The 22,845-nt window shown below is 41.9% G+C and overlaps 1 long non-coding RNA gene across 1 annotated transcript; it reads right to left on the bottom strand.

The window, feature by feature from the left end:
• Nucleotides 1-979: 979 nt before the first annotated feature.
• Nucleotides 980-22,589, bottom strand: LOC110678597. The gene is made up of 2 exons (XR_002501769.1): nucleotides 22,551-22,589; nucleotides 980-1,618 (listed from the first exon to the last, which is right to left on the bottom strand). It is a non-coding gene; the product is annotated as an uncharacterized LOC110678597 (long non-coding RNA).
• Between the last annotated feature and the right edge of the window lie 256 nt (nucleotides 22,590-22,845).

Here is a 22,845-nt window from a genome sequence, read left to right as displayed (position 1 = left end):
TAGTTCTATTCACGAAAAATTATACCCATTATAGATATATAAAGGTTTCTTTGTACTGTTATCAAATAAGAATAGAAGCTTTAAAATGTTTGTCAATGGACATAACTTTTCAGAAAAGCTTCAAAAATGTAATCAAACATAACTTTAATCCTAATTGATTTAAACAAACTCTCAAAAAACTTCTCCCAACACGACCGAGTGTGCTTATCCTCCTCCCTGCAAACTGCACTAATTGAGTCATTTGATTAGAGTTTCACCTCCGTAACACTGTTATCACACTTCACCTATTTCGAGAGCCCAGTAATCCAGTTTCCAATCTAATCCAGAAGCCCACATCCGAGCCCATAATCATAATCATAATCATAATCCAGCGTCTTCCACCTAGCCTATTCATGGAGACAGAAGCATCCGATTCACCAGCATGGAACAACTTAATTCGATGAACCAACATACTTTGACAAGTTTTCACCGAACAAAGTTGCTATTACAGACTTTTACGGCAAACAGTAGCAGCAGCATCATCGTCATCACCACAATCGATAACACAATGGAAACCAATCGAGAACATGTCGAACAAAATTGCAATCCTCGTTCGTTGATCCAGGTGAATCTGTGTCAGTGTTTGAGTGTGTGTGTGTTTTTGTGTGTATTTGCGCACCAAACAAGAGAGTCCATCCCCGAAAGTAATCATCGTCGGTAATTCTGCTGGGCTAGGATTGAATTTTCCATTAAAGTTAAGACGACCCAGTTAGGACCGGAGACATGGCAGTGACACACAACCGTTCAAACTAGGGGTCCTAATCTCCTACTCAAGTCGAACGGAATTCATTGTTTCGAACAGTTGAACCCATCCTGGGTGCTGAACAGAGGGAACCGGGGTGTGGGGATTCATTCATTGGAAAAGAATTTACTTCCAATCCAATCTTTTTTTGTTTTTCCTTCCAGAGGTGTAAGCAGGTCGAAGAGGAAAGGGGAAATTTGAACTACAGGACATCATTTAATTCATCATATGTATTATCATGCATTTGAAACTAGTGTTAAAGTCCGCGACTGCACAGCAAAGTCATTCTAAAGGTTTCTGGGTTTGATTCCTGGTCGGTCTACAGTGGTCTAGCTTTTATAAAATCATGATATAAATTCCACATTCTTAATATAATATAATTAATATTTTGCTTTCAGCCCCATTTAGGTGTTCATCGAAGTGCTGTTTTCACCTTTCGATAACCTCAAGATGCTGCTAGGCTCGCGGCATGAAGCTGTTGCGGGTTGCGTTGAATATTGCACTTTATCAACACCTAACACACTGGATTGTTAAAAATCTAATTGTACTCACGTGACCTAATGATTTCCTGGTATCAGAATAGTTGAAACAAATGGAAACACCGCATAATACCCCAAATTAACGCAAACAATTTAAATCAACTTAAAAACACTTTGTCTCCTGTCCCCAGAAGTGTACGCCTATGATGAACTGTCGCATCATCCTAAACATTGGCTCCTTCCTTCGGGGAACCAGGGGGCGATTTTTACCGAGCAAATGACAATACCAAGAGCCATTCATGCACCTTTCCGCTTGCTGATGGATTCGGGTTCTCAAGACGACGTAGACACGAGGATCCTACAAACAGAGAAAAAGAAAGCAAAAAAAAGGGGTAACAAGGCAAACAAGAGGCCCGATTGTCATCAGGCTTAATCCTTTTTCCGAAGAACATCCCACCCCGGACAAAACAAGAGGGCCACAAAGAGGTGTTTTTGTTTGGCATAAACACACAAGTCCCACATAAGCACAAACAATGGCCATCGGCTCCCAAACTAGCAGAAGCACAAGCACCAGGAACACATGGTTACCTGGTATGGAAAATGTTATCATGCCATGGAAAGAGGGTAACCATCACTTAATCATCTAAAACAATGCAATGTAATAATTCTGAAAAAGCATTAATTACATAAAATGCAAAATAGTATTTGGGAATATACTCTTGATGATAAAATTGCATAAAAAAGAACTGAACAAATTGAAAATCAGCTCTTAAAAATGAAATGTTTTCCAAGAAAACCCAGCACTACAATATTATAAAAATTCCATAGAAAATTGTAATTGCACTAAGAATCTTGTATATAACAGTTTTAACTGAAAAGTTTTTGATCTTTTACAGCCTATTCTTATTTTTCATTTTATTGACGTTTTCCAAAATGTTTGGACTATTTTTTGCTTTTTAGTTATATTTCCTTGGATTATTTTAAATATTTTAGTGCTAATAACAATGTTTGTTTTGAAAATTCTAACAATTTAGTGTTTAATTTTCAATTATTCATATGAATATCAAGTGAATTTTTATTGTTTGTTCCAAATTCTCATTGCTGATTTATATCGATTTGTCAGGAGAAATATTTCTGAGTGAGATTTCTTCATTGCCAGATTTTGTATGAACTATTGATTTTGATTAAATATTTTATTGACTATTTTTTGATGAATCCAAGCGTGTTCCCATTCTTTAAATGCTCGTTAATTTTTCTGCCCTCACCTGGTCTTGTTGTCCCTCGGTAGGTTATCCGATTTCGATTTGTTTGCACAGCGCACCAGAAAGCAATGATTCTCCCAATAATTAAAGTTTTTGTTTGACACCGGGGACTTAAGTCGGGTCGTAAAAAAATGTAAAATATAACCTCAAGGTAAGCGTAATCCGGGGCAGAGCATTGAGACGGGATGTCGACGGGAATCGAATTGAATTGTTGGCAGCTCCTTTTGGATGAAAACATTTATGTGCTCTGCTCACATGGGCAATCAACCGAATCAAAACAGATCCACCTTTTGTTTGGGTTGGTACTGAGGTAAAAAACGAGGGAAGAGGGTCGTTCTGTGGTTTGAGTGTGCAAAGGAAGTGCTCGAGATTTCCGATTCGGATCTTGGAACAGACGGTTCTAAATGTCAGTACAAAATCGTCTCACATCTGGAAAATAGGACAGGTCTGGAAACTCAAGCTTTGCAGTTTTATATAATAGTCTGGACGTCTAATTTAATCATATCATTAAGTCCACAGGACGTGCCATCAAAAATGGAAAATTATCAATCAAGCTAAGCAAAAACAAAATATTGATGAATATTTTGAAAAAGTTCCTAGAAATTGTTCAATGGGAAAAATTAAACGAACAAGTAATCTTGGATAAAATCCATACAATTATGCTATAATAATTGATGTGGAAGTTTTTGCCCGGGAAATTCTGAATTTTTTTTAATGAAATCTCCTGAACAAATTTGTAAAATGATTTGTGTCTTCAATATTTTATCTTCTAGCTTCTAGCTTCTGGTTTCTGGCTTTTAGCTCCGGGCCCCTAGCTTCTAGCTCCTGACTTCTAGCTTCTAGCTCCTGGCTTCCAGCTTCTAACTTTCAGATTCTAGCTTCTGGTCCTCCTGGCATCTAGCTCCTGGCTTCCAGCTTTTAACTTGTTTAACTTTTTTTCTGGCTTCTAGCTTCTTACTCCTGGCTTCTAGCTTCTAACTTCTGACTTCTAGCTCCTGGCTTCCCGCTTCTAGCTTCTAGCTTCTAGCTTCTAGCTCCTGGCTTCTAGTTTCTAGCTTCGAACTTCTAGATTAATGCTTCTGGCTTATAACTTCTAGCTTCTGGATTCCAGCTTCTAACTTCCAGTTTCTAGCTCCTGGCTTGTAGCTCCGGGCTTCCAGGTTCTTACTACTAGATTTTAGTTTCTGGCTTCAGCTTCTAGCTTCTGGCCTCCAGCTTCTTACTTCTAGATTCTAGCTTCTGGCTTATAACTTCTAACTCCTGGCTTCTAGCTTCTGGCTTATAACATCTACCTCCTGGCTTCTAGCTACTGGTTTCTAGCTCCTTGTTTCTAGCTCTTGGGGTCTAGCTCCTGGCTTACAGCTTCTAACATGTAGATTCTAGCTTCTGGCTTCTAGCTTCTGGCTTCTAGCTTCTGGCTTCTAGCTTCTGGCTTTCAGCTTCTTACTCCTGGCTTCTAGCTTCTAACTCCTGGTTTATAGCTCCTGGCTTCCAGCTTCTAGCTTCTGGCTTCTAGCTTTTAGCTTCTCGCTTCTAGTTTCTAGCATCTGGCTTCTAGCTTCTGGCTTCTAGCTTCTAGCTTCTCGCCTCTAGCTTCTAGCATCTGGCTTCAAGCATCTGGAGTTCAGCTTCTTATTTCTTGATTTTAGCTTCTGGCTTATAACTTCTAGCTCCTGGCTTCTAGCTACTAGCTTCTAGCTCCTGACTTCCAGCTTCTAACTTCTAGCATATAGCTTCTAGCTTCTGGCTTCTAGCTTCTAGCTCCTCGTTTCTGGCCTCTAGCTTCTAGCCCCTCGCTTCTAGCTTCTAGCTTCTGGCTTCCAGCTTCTTACTTCTAGATTCTAGCTTCTGGCTTATAACTTCTAGCTCTTGACTTCTAGCTACTGGCTTCTAGCTTCTAACTTCTAGCTCCTGGCTTCTAGCTTCTGGCTTATAACATCTAGCTCCTGGCTTATAACTTCTAGCTCCTGGCTTCTAGCTTCTAGCTTATAACATCTACCTCCTGGCTTCTAGTTCCTGGCATCTAGCTCCTGGCTTCCAGCTTCTAACATGTAGATTCTAGCTTCTGGCTTCTAACTTCTTACTCCTGGCTTCTAGCTTTTGGCTCCTGGTTTTTAGCTCCTGGCTTCCAGCTTCTAGCTTCTAGCTACTGGCTTCTAGCTTCTAGCTCCTCGCTTCTAGCTTCTGGCTTTTAGCTTCTAGCTCCTCGCTTCTAGCTTCTAGCTTCTGGCTTCCAGCTTCTTACTTCTAGATTCTAGCTTCTGGCTTATAACTTCTAGCTCTTGGCTTCTAGCTACTGGCTTCTAGCTTCTAACTTCTAGCTCCTGGCTTCTAGCTTCTGGCTGATAACATCTAGCTCCTGGCTTATAACTTCTAGCTCCTGGCTTCTAGCTTCTGGCTTATAACATCTACCTCCTGGCTTCTAGCTACTGGCTTCTAGTTCCTGGCATCTAGCTCCTGGCTTCCAGCTTCTAACATGTAGATTCTAGCTTCTGGCTTCTAACTTCTTACTCCTGGCTTCTAGCTTCTGGCTCCTGGTTTTTAGCTCCTGGCTACCAACTTCTAGCTTCTAGCTACTGGCTTCTAGCTTCTAGCTCCTCGCTTCTAGCTTCTGGCCTCTAGCTTCTAGCTCCTCGCTTCTAGCTTCTAGTATCTGGCTTCTAGCATCTGGCTTCCAGCTTCTTATTTCTAGATTTTAGCTTCTGGCTTATAACTTCTAGTTCCTGACTTCCAACTTCTAACTGCTAGCTTCTAGCTTCTGGCTTCTAGCTTCTAGCTCCTCGCCTCTAGCTTCTAGCATCTGGCTTCCAGCTTCTTATTTCTAGATTTTAGCTTCTGGCTTATAACTTCTAGCTCCTGGCTTCTAGCTACTAACTTATAGTACCTGACTTCCAGCTTCTAACTTCTAGCTTCTAGCTCCTAGCTTCTGGCTTCTAGCTTATAGCTCCTCGCTTCTAGCTTCTAGCTTCTGGCTTCCAGCTTCTTACTTCTAGATTCTAGCTTCTGGCTTATAACTTCTAGCTCCTGGCTTCCAGCTTCTAGCTTCTTACTTCCGACTTCTTTTTTTTTTGTATATTTAGAGTAGGGTACAAAAAAGCTTCAAAAGCCTGCCCTGATGTGTGTAGACATGATGTTAGACTCACGTTAAGCGTGTTTATCCACTAAAAACTTTTTCTACTGCTCCTGTGCCCCGATCTCTCCCGGAATTATATCAGGCAACTTCATCGGAGGAGGGCTGTGCTCATGCACTTCGTCAGTTTTAGCCTCTAGCTGTTCTGCTAGTTCGCTGTTGGAGGTTTATGTTGCCAAAAACGCTGCTCACTACGACATTTCTACGGTGTCTCTGCGACTACTCGTTTTGCCCAAATGCCGGTTGAAGATCTCGCCGATGCTTTGGACAGCTTTCTTTGAGATGACGCATACTTCCCTTGAGCTGGCCCCGCGTCAGAGCCCAGTTGAACTTCTGCTGAACGCTCATGTGCACTTCAATTTCCGTTGCTGCTGTTCGGGCTCTCCTGGTTGACCAGTTGGATGCCGAGGTCCAGCAATTCCAGTTGAAGGATGACTTCCGGTTCATTGGCGCACCGATGACCTAATACTGGTCTGTGACGATCGATGCTATTCAGCCTAGTCCCCGACGGTGGAGCTAGCCTACTCCAGCTACTGGCCGGTGGAGTGCCGAGGTCGGTCCAGTGATTCCGGTTGGAGGATGGCTTCCGTTTCACTGGTGCTCAGACGACTCAAGCCGGTGATACGCTACGTACTACTCAGAGTAGTCCCCAGCGGTGTTTCTATCCTACTCCGGCGAAGAAGTCCCCGGCGGTGGAAGATCTCCAGAAACGATGCTATCCGGGCAGATGCCGAGGTCGGTTCTGCGATTCCGGCGGTGAGAAGTTCACAGGCGCCCCGACGAGTTTTTGCCGGTGCTACTACGCGGTCTACTCAACTAGTCCCCGACAGTGGACTCAGCCTCCACCGACTCGACGTTGGTCGGCCAAGTGCCAAGTCGGTTCTGCAATTCAGGTTGGAGGATGACTTCCGGTTTGTAGGAGCCCCGACGACTTACTACCGATACTACGCCACGTCCGCTCTAATTGGTCTAGTCCCCGACGGAGGATCTAGCTTACTTCGATCGCGATCAGAAGCTCTCTGGTCTTCATGCCATCTCCTTTCTTCTCACCACATTCTTAGTGCATTCATATTGGCACATGTTCTGCACGATGTTGTCCGGATTTAGGACGATTGCGGTTTCTGACATCAGCTCGCTTCGTATATCCCTGAATCGAAAGCAGTCGAATTTAGCATGTTCCGCAGTCTCCTCGATATTTGTACAAGCCGAACAATGTGAAGACTCTGTGTGTCCGAATGGCCTGACAGAAAGTAGGTCAGGAAAAAGTTCAATTGTCCATGCTTTCTGGTCGTCCACACCGACACGTTAGGAATGAGCCTGTGGGTCCCGCTTCCTTTCTCCGAGTTATTTCACCCCTGCTGCCACTTGGCCATTGTATGCAACCTAATGGTATTCCTCACATTCCTATTGTCACTTTGTAACATGCAATGTTACTGGTAACATGCAATGTCCTCAGCCAGAGTGATGCAGATGGGGATCCGATGGTACGCTTGCCAGAAGACGCCTGCTTCTTGCGTACTGCTTCCTCCAACATGATCTTAGCTACAGTGCTAGCAGCTTTCGCTACCTTTTCACAGGCATAGTCTACGTGGCTGTTGAAGTTTAGCCAACAACAAAAGACCCAGGATCGAACGGACCTGACTAGAAATAAAGGAACGCTAATCACCTGATTGCGTCTTATATGCGCATCGAGTCAGTTTCGGACTGCTCTACCGGTCTTTGAAGCTACAGCATACTTAAGGCACTTCAGGATTGATGATTGCTGGACGATTTGATGATGATCAGGCTGGCATGACGAACTGCAGTAGTGATCGACGATTGGTTGATTAATTACGAGCATAAAAAAACTAGAACCCTGTAGCTGGAACGAATACATGAAAAGTTATTGAAACGATAATTACCTGATAGCGCTTCAAAGGCGCGTTGAGCATGTTCCAGATAGCTCTACCGGTCTTTGGAGAATCAGGAACTGTTGCTCGTTGATTGTTCCTGTTCAACATCCGTTGGAAGAGGCAGAATTGCGACCTTCGCAACTAACTTTACAACGCCGTCGGCATTGGCAGGTAACGACGAGAACAACTTCGTCCTTCCCTGGATGCATCTGGGTGAATCTTCCAAGCGGCCACTGCACAGGAGCCAGATTTTCGTCCTTGATGACTACAGTTTGGTCCACCCGGGACTGGTGACTTACTTAGTTTCGTTGCACGCGATTGGAGTTGTGCGAGGTATTCCGGAAACCAACGAACCCAAATTCACTGGAACAGCTTCTGGGTGAATTGCCAGTGATTCAACCGGTTGTCTGTAGTATCGACAACGCTTGGTTCCGGAATGGCTTGGAAGTTTGATCCCACCAGGAAGTGGTGTCAGCACTTCTAAATCAGCGGGATCGGACGGGATTGGAGTCAACGGCCTCGAGTTGAGGCACATTTCTATCTGCGCCAGCAACGTAGCCACACAGAAGATGGCGCTGACTTCAACGCGGCTTCCCACAGTCCACCAAAGTGTGGTGCGCGGGGAGGGATGAACTTCCACTGGATCTACTTTTCCGCGCACCAGGTCTTGATCTGATTACGGACTGCATCACTGGATTTCAACATTTCATAAATTCGATAAAGAATGTTAGCTGCTCCCTTGGGATTGTGGATGAGCGACTTGATAAACAACAGGCCTGCAATAATCGACACCGGAGATGGCGAAGAAACATGCCGGGGTGACACGAGATTTGAGAAGATCTGCTGTACTCTGCTAAAAGAGGATAGCTTTGCCCCGGAAGCACTTGACACAACAATGATACGTACGATGAACAAGATTCCTTCCTCCGACGACCCAATATTTCTGGCGCATTGTTCTCAGCATTAGTTGTGGTCCGGAATGAAGCAGAACCGCAAGCAGTTGTGCCAAGGGATGTTTTGTAGATAGATCGATTGGATGCTTGACGCTATCCAGAATTTCGGCATTCGAAAGGCGTCCACCGACACGGAGGATTCCGTCATCGTGCACATGCGGATTCAGCAGCTTGAGCGAGGAGGACTTAAGTGAATACTTGACAATGGACAGCTCTTTCGAGTAGAGTTGTGATTGGGCAAGACGAACTAGTGCACGATCCGCGGCTGCAAGGTCGGCTGTCGACAGAATTCCGCTACTTGGCTTGATTGATGTTCTTGCTGCTGCTCGTAGGGCCTTGATGTACTTCAGACAGTACGCTACAACATGACAAAGTTTGGTGTAGGTAAGTCAAATAACGTGTGAACAGCTGATCTGGTAGTTGATCTTCTGGGGCGATGATCGTGGCGAGTGTTACTTTCCGAGCTTCTTCGATGACTGTGGTGGTTTCTTCTACTGGATCATTGAAAATCGGCCAACGGCTTGGAAATTCCAATAGCCGCTGTGGGCCCTTCCACCATCTTGTCTGATTGATGAGATCCGTGGGTAGCAGACTACGGGATAGCTCGTTAGCTAGGTTTCCTATTCCTGGTACGTGGTACCTAGAAGAAACATCGGTGGATGATTGGATGGTGAAAACACGATTTGCAAAAAAATTTTTTTCCACCGGATTGGTGGAGATTTCAACCATTGGATGACGATGGTGCAGTCGGTCCAGAAAACGACTTCTGCTGGGGTGTTGATCGACTGCTGCACCTTGTGATATACAGGGTGTCCGCAAATTATCCGAACAGCAAAATATTGGAATGATGATCTCGCATTGAAAACAATGAAAAATCAATGTTCATGTACCTTTTATAATACATATACGTGTTAACCCAAAACACAACTTCAAAACATTTCGAAATGATTGCTTGTTTCTGAGATAGGCAAATTTACATTTTTCGAAGACGTTTTTCCTGAGGGCCGCCAGTCATACTGGAGATGTGTTATCTTTAAAACCTAAAAGAGATGAATCTAAATGTTCTATTATTATTTGAAGCAATCTACAGGTTAGTGGCTTCAAGTTAGACTGGAAATAGAAAATTATACGGTTCAAATCCAGTGATTTCTATGGACATTTCTCTTCCGTCATAAAGCTCGAAAAACAGCTCCCTTTAAGACACCTCAATACATTTGGGTTGGTTTTGCAATTATTTGAAATCGGAAATGTGTCAAACTTACTTTTTAAGAATATAATAAGCCAATGTTTAAAACCATGCAAGAATATTGAATTTATTATGCTTGATTGTATAGAGCCATGTCTACAAAGTTTGTACGGATAATTTGCGGACACCCTGTAACTTCGTAGATAAAACGGCGGCGCATAGTTCAAGCCGCGCTATGGTGTGCTTCGTTGCGAATGGAGCCACATTTGACTTCGATGACAGCAGTTGAACCTTCACCTCTTCTGCATTCAACGTGCGGACGTCGCAGCAAGCTCCATACGCTACTTCAGAGGCATTGGAGAAGAAATGTAGCTCGATTTCAGAAACATCAGGCAGTGATACGAAGCGGGGATTTTTGATTTCAAAAGAGAATCGGGAGTGTTGCATGAAACTGCTTCCATTCATCTTGCCGCTTATCGTGTGGTGAACGGTCCCATTCGTACGGCGACTTGTCTTCGTTCTTGAGCTTCCATAAGCGTTGCACAAATAGCTTTGCCGTAGCTATCGCGGGGCCAACAAGGCCGAGAGGATCGAAGATCTTGGTAATGTAGGAGATAACTTTCCTCTTCGTGAGAACGGCTGCCGGTAGTGGAAGGTCGACGTTGAACCGTAACATATCGGTCCTTGTATCCCACACTAGTCCAAGGGTTGATACCGACTGATCATCTTGCAGATCATGCACGGGTTTGATCGCCAAGCCTTCTGGTTCCGCCTATCAGCATGTACTTTGTTTTTGACGCATTCACCAACTTTTGGCGGGTGTACAGGTCTGCCACCGTTCCAAATGTTCTGCCGACAATATCCATATCATCCGCGAAGCAAACAAATTGGCTGGAACTTGTGAAAATCGTATCTCAGTTATTGAACCCGGCTCTCCGCATAACACCTTCTAGCGCGATGTTGAACAGCAGGCACGAAAGTCCATCACCCTGTCAAAGTCCCCGGCGGGATTCGAACGAACTGGAATGTTCACCCGAAATCTTCACGCTATTCTGCACACCGTCCATCGTTGCTCTTATTAGTCTTGTGAGCTTCCCGGGAAAGCTTGTGAGAAAGCCGGGAAAGGCGGAAGTACTCTTCGTAGAATTCGTGGTATGAGCTCTTCAAGGTGGCATCTCTTTCAAGGCGTCTCTCAAGGCTGTAGAATCGGTGGGTGGTAATTTGTCGTGATTCACCGAGGGTGACTTGCGGATCATCGGATCGGGGAAAGCATACGATGGTTAACGGATTCTCCTAGACCGGAGACGATGACATCTACGGTAGCTTGGCGGATGCCAAGATCATTCGCTAACTCCTTCGCGATAAAATTGGACATCGATACGGAGTCTAGGAGTGCTCTAACCGGTATTTCTCTGCCGTGGTGGTCGACGATGAGAAGCGAAATCGTTTCCAGTAGGACCGTGCTGTATTTCGAATGGACAGTAATGTTGACTTCCGGTGAATTCGCTGATCTGGAGGTCCCCGCAATCTCTGTTGCGAATGGATTCGGTTGATGTGTAGACGGATTCGACATTGCGGCAGGAGTGCTGGGCTTTTTCGGAGGTACTGTTTGATCATGCATCATAGTGTGATGTCTGGCTTGACAAGTTCTGCAACTGAACTTCGAATTGCAAACTCGTGCTTGATGGCCAGGGCGGAAGCAGTTCCAACACAAGCTTCGCTGCGCTACCAACTCTCGTCGTTGAAGTATGGACAGCTTGGTGAAAGTTGGTCACTGGACTAACTAGTGATCTTGCTTGCAAATGGTGCATTGTTGAACGGTCGTCTTTGATTCGGTTGTGGTCGCGTTCGCTACCGACTTAACGGAAGGCTTCTTCATGAACTGGCCGGCCAGCCCGAAAAGATCCTCGACCGGTGGGATTCGAACCCACGACCCTCAGCTTGGTCTTGCTGAATAGCTGCGCGTCTCTGAACGAGATTCACCTTGATTCGTCGCCACTGAACTTCGGGAGGTCAATTTTCGGCAGCAAAACTGTTGATCATCGTCGAATTCACTGTTGGCTCCACTGTTGACTACCTTCGAGAGTAAAAATAATCATAGAACACAGAATTTATTCTCGAAGCCAATCTTAACTTCGATGTGCTCTTCAAGCTTCTCACTATCAAGCATCTCAACTTCGGTTTGCACATGCTGGAACTCCTTGTAGATTCTATCCAGAGTTTCCAACCGCACCTCCACTTGATTAGAGTCCCACTGGTGTTTGTACTCCGCAACGAACTTTTCCACCAAACCTCGAACCGCAATCACTTGTTTCAGCTTTAGAAGATCCTCTTCTAGCTTTTTTCCGCTGTTTGCTCGACATCTCACACACCACTCTAACTACGCGCGAAAAACGAAAAACGACACAAATTGATACAAATATAAGAATTGAAAATATATTAAATTCGACAACATAATGAACCAACAGGTCATTCACTGAATTACTGAATTAATGAAGTAGAATTCCAGATTCCAATCGAAACACCGCATCCATTACTGTCCCATAGAATCTCCAATCGCCATTTGAATCCTGCTCCAAGCACACGCAATCGTTGTAAATCCTAATGGATCCAAAACACCATCTCTAGACCGAACCACCCAGCCATGGTTCGTTCGAACTAGATAAGCACTAGAGCTTCGGTTTAACGCTGACTGGTAAAACGTCAGCACGTGTGCCCCGATGACTACAGCAGGATAAGACATTGTCAATTTCGCTGAATGGACTCCGAACAGCACAATTTGCTCCACGAACCTGTGAAAGGTGGAAGGTCACTCTTCCGCCATTCGGGAAAATCACCAGTTTTCAGTATTTTCGACTCATGGAGAAAACACCGCGCGTACCTGCCATGAATATTGAAATCCCTTTCAACGACCTTACCACCGGCAGTCAGTGTTCACTCCACGGGGTACAGGTATGGCACTTTTCAGCGTCAAGCCACGAGAGCAATTGTTTGTTTGGCATTAGCCAGGATTAAGTACTAATTAAATTTTATTAGCTCTAACGGGTTTCCGAGCGAGTGAATGGAAATTTCGTTTCAATCGCACACGACGGTAACCGTGATGGGGTTACGGAATTTTCGTTTCAGGTACAGGATGCATGGGAAAAATTGGCGAAAATTGGGTTTCTTACCATCTGAAGAGTACTATTTTTGTAGCACTGAGAAGTACCGTTTTATTTCATTAGGTAGTTTTAAAAACTTCTGAGAGAAGAGAGAATTTTTGTAAGCAACGCGATTACATAATTTAATCTTTATTTGAAATTCTCCGGGTATACAAATTTTAGTGCTTCATCCGGTATTCGCATCCAAAACCAGAGCATTAAATGGTGACCTTTTCGGCTCAACGCTCCTGTGTACGAGCGTGACACGTGAACCGATTGAAGCTTGATATCAAAGTGTTGATAGCTTTTCCGGGCGAATAGGAAATTTATATCGTCAGTTCATGGAAAGCGCATCTCTGAAAAGATAACAAGACCATTCGTACAGCGATTTATTATTTTCGTAGTTTATTCAGTTAACTGTCACATTCCGCAACGATCTGATCCCGAGTACCCCCCGTCTGCAGCAGAATATTAATCTTTTAAATAATAATTTTGAAAGCATTCCCCGGTAAGGTTTCGTTCGGCGTTCAGTGCATACATCTCCGGTCCGGTGCCAGAACGGGTTATCAACAATTCATTTGCAGCTCGTATCTCCGGCGGGTCCAGTTGGTTAACTGACGAATCGTAAATAGGACACGGAAACAGTCTGAACTCGTTGACAGATTCGAATCTGGGAATGAATGGCGAAATTCAGCTTTGATTTGGTTATAAATGATTAAATTCATTTAAACGAAATTCAATTCGCACGATGCTAGTGGAAGAGCAGTTTGTAGCTCGAATAAAGTAAATCAAATTTGTCAAAGTATTCCGAAATCGGTTCCGGTAGAGTGTGATGTGGACATATTCACACCATCATATAATTCCATAACTGCATAACAATCACATTCCACATTTTTGACATATTGGAGTTAATACCATGGAGAGTCATCAAATGATGAATACTTTCGATCAACTTACTGAAATCTGTGAGATTGTTCTAGAAAATTCGAAAAAAATACCAAGTTGTTTTGTCGCATTGACAATTATAACCGCATAACAGTCACATTGAGATTATAAATGAGCCTCGTAATGTAATATCATTGAAATTTCTATCAGAATTATTTTCTGACTATTTATCTAGTACGCGATATGAGTTGTACAAAATATCAGCTTCAAATACCGTGATGCATCAATACCCGGACGCTTAAGCAAGACTAAATTTTCAAACTCTATTTTCACTAAGTTTTCTTCAGATTTAGTTGAAGTTCAATTATGCTACTAACAGTCTTACATCAGATCCTGGGAATAATGATGAATTTCATAGAAAAAACTACTATATTGTAATGAAATTCGATTTAACAATATAATATGCCCTGTCCTTAAATCCGGACATCTGAAGCAAGCTTTGGCTTTAAATCCGGACACTACTGAATCAAAATCCGGACAGCAGCATTTTAACATTGAAAACTCGTGAATCGATTCATCAAACATGTGCCAACTCAATTGAATATAACAATCGTACAAATTTTTACCATTAATGGGCTCCAAAATGTTTTACAGAGCTATTTGTAAGCGAATTTATTTCGTAATTACCTCTCATAAATATGCTGGCATCCTGTTAAGGGTGGCTTGTTCAAACTACAACCACGAAGCCACATTAACGTAGTTTATTTTAGAATTAAACAGCATTCTGATAATCCATAACACTTTAAATAACCATTTTTCACGTTACCACATAAAGTAAATTCACAAATATTCACACACGCAGGCAGAACACAAGGTTCTAGTACGATGTCCGGAATTGATGTCACTTGCACATAATTCCGGACAGCAGCTTTTAACGCCAATTAATGAATATTCACTCAATATTTCACGGCAGTTGCGTTGTCAGACTGTTAAACCATCACTTCCCATCGTTTTTATGATGGAAAAGTTGCCAAAATATATAGTTAGAACTAGTTATTATCAATTACACGTTATGGTACTTTTGCGTGAGTGATAAGCAATTAAATTTGCACTGTATAAGAATGACGTTCAACTGGAGGAACATTTGTGTATTTATTTTTCTTATTTATTTAGCAATGGTAACTAGATTATAAACGATAGTAAAATAATCAGCATTATTGTAAGTTGAAATTGCGAATAATTCCAAACAGTTTAATACTCAATTATACGTTTAATTAATGAATAATATTAGAGTGTCCGGATATTGGTACCGTCCGGATTTTGATTCACCACGGTAAGCACTTTTGAGTTCCTGGTAATTTTTAGAAATTTTAGTTTTCTCCCACACTGCCGTAAAATGCACACTTAAGTGTGGTATCAATTGGTATTCCATTTACTCAATGCCTACTTTTGTCGAATGTTACGAATATGCAGTTATGGGCAGATCAGCTAAAAAATCATGATTTTTCATCGAGATCCAAAAGGACACCATGCGAGAAATCAACCCTAAGGTGATTCTACCAGCCATTCTTCCAGGGATTTCATCAGGAATTCCTCCAGGTATTTTACAACTCACGAATCCCTTAAAAATTTCCTCCAGGAATACTGCCAAAGCTACCACCAGGAAAATTGCCACATGACTTACTACAAGGATTTTTCCAGATAGTCCTCCAGGATCCTTTAGCAATGCATCCAGTAAAATCTCTCCATTTATTTCTTTTGAAAATCTCTTCATGGATTTCTCTTCAGATTTCTCCTTGGAATAATTACAGGGATTTCTCCAGAAAAATCTGTACAGGTGGTTTTCAAGGGATTTCTCTAGGGATTCCACAGAAAAATCTCTACGGTGATTCTTCCTGGGATACCTCCAAGGATTCTTCAGGGATTCTTACAGGAGTTTCTCCAGAGATTCATCCAGGGATTTCTCTAGGAAATTCTCTATCGAGGAAATTCTCGTTCAGAGATTTCTCCGAAATTTCTCCAAGGATTGCTTAAGAAAAATTCTACATGGTATCGTTTAAAAATTGTTCTAGGGATGAACTGGTATAATTGGGCATCACCAAGCGAATGGACTATATATATCAATGAAATATGCCTTTCGTTTACGCAGTTTTTATTATAAAAAAATTGTAAAAATAAAGCCTTCGTAGCCGAAAAGCGTATTTGATATTCTGCAGATTTATTCAGGAGATCCTCCAGAGATTTCTTCGGGAATCCTTCTATAGTGTTGCAGGTTTGTAACGCGGACACGTTTGGAGAAAGAATTTTCTTTTAGTTCAGTATCCCTACTATGGTGAGCTACGAAAGTAGTCACCAGTAGAGACTGATCTTACACAGTTGATTGCTAGTCAAACATTGATTTGTATTTCGATCAATTGAGTTCATATAGGTCTGACACTATTAGGGTTATACTTCGCAAGGTGGGCAATTTGGGTGCCTTGGTGGTCCAAGCCGATATGCGCAATGTAAAGTCTTTTGTATATGGGTGGAATAAGGAATAGAGGAAGACTCGAGTGCATTAGCCTCGGTTCGTATAGCTTATGGTGCATATGGTTGCTATTCTGTTTTGTGTATCTTGATTTACAACGTTTCTTGTTTGGAGTTAATGGCTAACTTTGATTTATTTATGACTTGAATTGTTGGGTGATAGGTATTCACGTAACAATAGGCTCCTGCAAGAATTTCTCCAGGGATTCTTTCAAGAATTTAACCTGGGATTCTTCTAGATTTTTATCCATCGACTTAACAAAAAAATTCTTCATAAGAGAAAATTTTGGAGGAAACTTTTAAAAAATCGCGGAAGAAAAAACCTTGAAGACAGATTATTTTCAACATTTTTTCTAGTATATTAGATAAGAAATTTCTATAGAATTTTAGAAAATGTCTACCTAATAGATATGACTAAAAAAACATGTAGAATTTTTCAGAGATCCTAGAGCTGGGAACCCTTTGGAGATTTCGGAAAATATTCCTCCAAAGGCTCCTTAAAAAAAACAGAAACTCTTCCAAATATGCCCAGAAAAAATTTCAGGCGAAAGGCAAAAGGGATCTTCGAACTAGTTTTCAGAACAATCTAAGGATGCAAGCTATTTGAGATATTTCCAGTATGATCCTTTGAAGAATTTATGAAAAAAATTTTAGAGGGAATGGTGGAGAAATTTAAGTAGTTTCAATAATTGGAAGAATCGGTTAAAGAACATCCAGGAATTTCCTCCTTCATAAATTGCTTCAGTAATTCTTCGAAGGAGAATCAGAATTCTATTTTTTATGAAATCCCTGGAGGAATTCATGGGTGGAACTCTGTAACAATTACTAGAGGAATTCGTGGAGGAATCCCCGGAGTATTTTATTTTTGAGGCCCAGAACGAATCTTAGGAGAAATTTTAAAGGGAATCCTGAATAAATCCTTAAAACAAATCATGTAGCGATTTTCCTGGTATCTGAAGAAAACTCTTGAGGAATCGGTACAGGAGTTTATGAAGTTATTTCTTGTAGAATCCGTAGATGAATTTCCGGTTGAATCTCTGGAAAAAATCCTGATAGAATTCCTGGAGCGATTCCCGGAAGAAATCTCAGGAATTCCTGGCGGAATATCTGAGGAACTGAGGAATTTCTGGAGATATATCTGAAGAAATCATTGAACAAACTATCGTACTTGTTAGAACCTGGAGAAAGACTTGAAGACCTCTCTGAATCTCTGGAGGAGTCCCAGGAGTAATCTTTGCAATAATTCCTGAAAAAGTTTCTTGGGAATTCCTTGGAGAAATTCCTGGGGAAATCCCAGTAAAGATTTTACTGGAGGAATCACTGGAAGCATTCCGGCTGGCGAAATCGCTAGAGGAATGTAGAAATATCCCTGCAAAAAATCATAGAATGATCTTTGGAGAAATCCCTAGAGGAATCTGGCAAAATTCCGGAACGAAATGCTGACGGTATTGCTGTTGCCGGTCTAGAAAATTTGGTAGATTTTGTTCGCTTCCTGGAGGAATGTCTGGCAAGACCGCTAGTGGAGAAATTGTTATAGGATTATCTTGGAGGAACTTCTGGTAAAATCCCTAGAGGAATCTTCGAAAGAATTCCTAGATAAATCTCTGGAACAGTCTCAGGAGATATTTCGAGAGGAATTCTTGTTCCTGGAGGATTTGATGGTGCCCTTATTGAAATGGTCACAAAATTTTGATCTCTGTCAAAAGTTATGATTCATCATGGAAATGTTATTCGGATATTATAATTTATGTTTGGGAGGCCCGTTTAGCCGTAGCCGTAGCGGTAAACGCGTAGGTTTTCTGCAAGACCAAGCTGAGAGACATGGATTTGAATCCCACCAGTCGAGGTGATATAAAATAACTGGCTGGAAGATTTCTTCACGAACCTTTCACAAGATTTTCCAGGAATCATTCGAGGAATTTATTCAGATATTTATTCTGAGATTCCTGCAGGAATGCCTACAGAAAGTTGTTAAGCGATGCATAAAAAACATCTACTCATAATTCCTTCTAATCCAGAGTGAAAATCACCTCATCATTAACTTATCCACAGATTCCTTCTTTGAAAAAAATAACCGTTTATTCTTGTTGGCATTACTTCAAGAACTTCACCAGAGACTCCTCCAAAAGTTCCTTCAGGGATTCCGTCAAAAGTTCATATTAGGTTTCCTCCGAATTCCATTGGGAATCTCTCAAGGAAACCCATAAGGAACTACTCCAGCATTTCCTGGAGTTATTCCTCATACATAAGGAAACCGTGGAGAAAATTGGGAAGAAATCTTTTTAAAAACTCCTGTAGAAATATCTAGAGATATTTTTGTAGTAATCATTGCAAGAATTCATGGAGAAACCTCTAGCTTGAGATTTCCTGGTGGTATTCCTAGAGGAATCCTTGAAGGAATCGTTGGATGTATTCTTGTAACAATTCGAGGAGGAATCCCTGAGTGAATTCCTGTACTATACTTGAAAGAACCCCTAGAAGATGACCAAGATACGTGCCAGGAGGAATGCTTAGATGAATTTCTCGAGAATCTTCTGGTAGCCGTCATCAAAAATAACCGGAGAAATTCAGTCACAAAAACTGCTGAAAAATTTCAAAGGAAGTAGTTTTTTTGTCACTTAATTTTTTTTTATTCAGTTGATATCTAAACAGATAAAACTGAATAAAGAATTTTACGCTACAATATTCGGTTCGTGGCCGCATTTCTCCATACTCGGTTCTGCCCCACGCTCGCCAAATCGATGCGCACTTGATCCGCCCACCTAGCTCGCTGCGCTCCACGCCTTCTTGTACCAACCAGATCCGACACGAACACCATTTTCGCAGGGTTGCTGTCCGGCATTCTTGCAACATGTCCTGCCCATGGTATCCTTCCACATCCTCTCATTGCTCGGCCACCACCCGATCACGCACCTCTGCATATCACTCATCACTATAAAAGCTGCACCCAGCTCGTGTGTGTTGCCGCAGCTCTGGTAGCTGATATGGTTACCACTAAACGTTCGCACCATTGATCCCTTCCAACACACTTCCTGCAACACTCCAATGCCGAGTCCGCGGCCCTTCAACACATCGGCGATAATGCGTGTGCTCTCGATGAAATTGAGAGATTTACAGTTCCACGTACCGAGCTTCCAATCGTTAGTCCCTTCACGTTGCTGTAGTCTTCGCCGACTGTCCCGATTCGTATTCTCTCATTGATTATCCGTTGCTTGATTGTTTTACGGCTGGCTCGCAGGGCCTGACACCAACGCCCTAGATTTCCGGAGGACCATTCCCCTAAAATTTTCGGAGGTGCGCAGTTTAGCTAAGAGTCCTTCTCCGGCACTCGGACGATGATCAGCCGCCCCTGACATGGGGAACAGACGCTGTTGTGAGCCGCTCCTAACATGGAGTACAGACGCTCAAGGTTTGCAGAAGCAAAAGCAAAAGCAAACCTCCCCTTCCCTGTCAGCATACGCCCAAAGTTCCCACCGGGGATTGGTTACCCGATCTTCCCTAAGGTTATTACCCCGGCCAGTACCACGAGGAGGTAGGGATAAAAGTTGTTGGACAAGAGGCTAAGAACCACACAAAGGGGTTTATTTTATTCCTACAGGTACGCGAGGTACCAATGGTACGCCATGCCTAGCCATTTATTTCAGAAAAATAACCGGAGAAATTTAGTCACAAAAACTATTGAAGAATTTCAAAGCCAGAACTTTTGGTTTTGAACACTATATAATGCATAAATTCCAAGGAATAATTAGTAGACCTGAGCTTGCTCACAGTTTAGCTTGAAAAACATCCACAAAACAAAAAAATGTTCGAAATACTTATCTTAAAAAGAAAGCATAAATTCTTGAAATACCACAGATGAATTTCTTATTATCAGAATTTCAAAGGCATAACTCCGTTTTTTTCGAACTAAATCAATCACCGAACCAATCCAACTTAAGAATGTTTATTCGGAAGATCACGATAACGATAGACTGCATGTGAGAATAAGGAGGTCCAACAATCACCAAAATTAGACAACTTGGTGAATGAACGATCTCTTAACGTTTTACGGATTGTTAAGACAGGAGAATAATTTCCAAACGATATACGTTTGTTTGGTCTCCTTAAACCAGGTCATATTAAAACGTAGCTCAAAACCTCTTAATCCATAACATGAACCCGTCAAAATTCCTGTAATGGGTTTCAAATAATCTATCTTGACAACTACAAGACACATATTGCTCATGCCAGTTATAAAATTTTCTATAAAGACATTTCCCACGTCTCATTACCTCCATAATGTCACATCAGCGCAAAAGTAGCTTTCTGAAAGCATTCCAAGAAGTCGCGCCCACGTCAGCACCCGGAAGATGAAGTTTCACTTAACCACCCGTGGAGAGTCACCCGCCGAGTGATGATAAGTCAGATGATGTTTATGATGCGCTTTCACGACTGCTATTTCCGTATTTATCATCCGGCTTACCACTCATGGGATATATGTAGTGTCGTGAATGTCACTGTAGTATTGGTTAGACACCGGAAGATCCATTCCTTTTCCGGAGTGTGGCGACTAATAAAACTACGGGGACATATATTTCATTTATAATGACAATGTGATCTACCCTTCCAAAACTAACGAACTCAAATAGATCTCAAGTAATGCATTAGTTGTGAGGCTTCACTGATACAAGCACCCGCATCCCTCTCGTGCAACTCATAAGTGAAAATGTGCAGAATTGCGGTTCCGCATTCTAACCCTCACACCCATCATCGTATCCGCCAGAAATGGAACTTCCTTGAGACACGAAGAGAAGAAAATCCATCCACGAGGCACTATGACTACGACTATGACGGCGCGGCACACTGAACACCGGAAGCATGAGAAAGCTATTAAATTTCTTCTTTATCATCGTCATCGTGCCAACCATCATACCGTCATTCCGGGAGAGATTGCCACGTCTCCACCGGCACCAGCTCCAAAAAAGGAACTGGACGTTAGGTATACATGCAGCTTCGGGGCTTGAATCCCCCATGCTAAGATGAGCTATTTAAGATCCGGAGCGTATTCAAGGCAGGGTGCCATCAACCACTCTACTATACGCCGCATCGTGATAATCATATCCCTGCTAACGGTCCACTATTCACTTTCTCTCGCTTGTCAGACTTGATGAAATTGAGAAATACGGCTCAGAATGGCTACGAAAGTGCACGGAAGTTGAATACAAAAGGCGAGCTTTGATTTTATTTATTTTTCAATAGAATTTAAAGTTTGGGTTGATTTGAATTCAGTGAATTGTGAAAAATATGTTTGATTTTTTTTTTCAATTTATCGTAGAATATACAATCATTGAAATCATGGATGATGGAAATCGAAGAAATGATAAGGCGAAGTAAGCCATCATTGGATTTTGTACGCGTCGTTGATGATTGTTGCTAATTCGTTTCACGATTTCCATTCAATGAAAATCTGTTTGCACTGGCATAACTGAAAAAAAAAAATCAGCACATTTTCTGCATGTAAACGTATATAGGGATATTTTCCCTAATCTGTATCAGTTATGTCGACTGAGTTTTATAACTTTGAAATTGTGAGCTGCAAAGTCACCATGGTTGCCAAAACGAATGACGGGCTACTAAGCCTTAAGGGGCTGTCCATGAATCACGTTATCATTTTACCAGACTTACAGATCGCACAAAAATTACCGTTTGTATGGACCGTATAATTTGGTCAGAATTCCCATCCCCTCAAAAATAACCATGTGGATTAATGACGGTCCCTTATTAGTGACAATGTGTCCAAAAATATGAAGTTTTGTGAAGTATATCATTCAAAAAACTTATGGGTTTCCAAACATTTTTCAAATTCAAATCACCGTTTCTAAAAATAGAAGTTTTTTCAGTTTTTGTCGAAAATTAAAATAGTCATCATGATAGTAATATGCTTTGCGGTACAAAAATGATGGTCCCGATTGAGGGATTAATTTTAACAGTCAGTTATTGACTAGATTTAGTAGTTAGGAGATGTGTTTTCAAATGCCACAGAATGGTTTAAACATTTTGTTGTATTACTTGTTTTGAGTTCAAAGTTCTTCAAGAAATGGCATTAAAGTTTAGATTCGAAAACCAATCATTCCAGGAAGTTCTTGGATGACACAGATAATCCACGAACAATGTTTGCCATCAAAATTCATCTGGATCTATGAAGATTACTCTTTGAATAACTTTGAACGTGTACTGCATCAATACACCATAAAAGCGCATGTAAATCAATGACCAATATTGCGGGAAAATATTGGATGAAGAATATCGCCTGTTGAACTCTACAATTCTTACTTACTTGTTACTTGATGGGCTACAATTCGCTACGATGAATCTACGCCGAATGGATGAGTCTCCTCCACTGTGCTCGGTACTGGACCAATTGACTCATTCCAGCGTAACGAGGAACCGACTTTCATTAACAAATGAGGCCTGTTCTCGGAAATATGCCTTGTGACCATGTGATTAAACAGGTGTTTTATTTTGCATATCAAATGTACTTGATGATGTGACATTCATTTTGGAACTTAACATTGTAAATATGGTAAATAAAAGGAGTTGCATTTCGTAACGCGACACCATCGCTGAAACGC

The sequence above is a fragment of the Aedes aegypti genome, chromosome 3 (genome assembly GCF_002204515.2).
Source record: "Aedes aegypti strain LVP_AGWG chromosome 3, AaegL5.0 Primary Assembly, whole genome shotgun sequence".
NCBI classification, from domain to species: Eukaryota; Metazoa; Arthropoda; class Insecta; order Diptera; family Culicidae; genus Aedes; species Aedes aegypti.
This window is presented reverse-complemented; position numbering and strand designations above follow the sequence as displayed.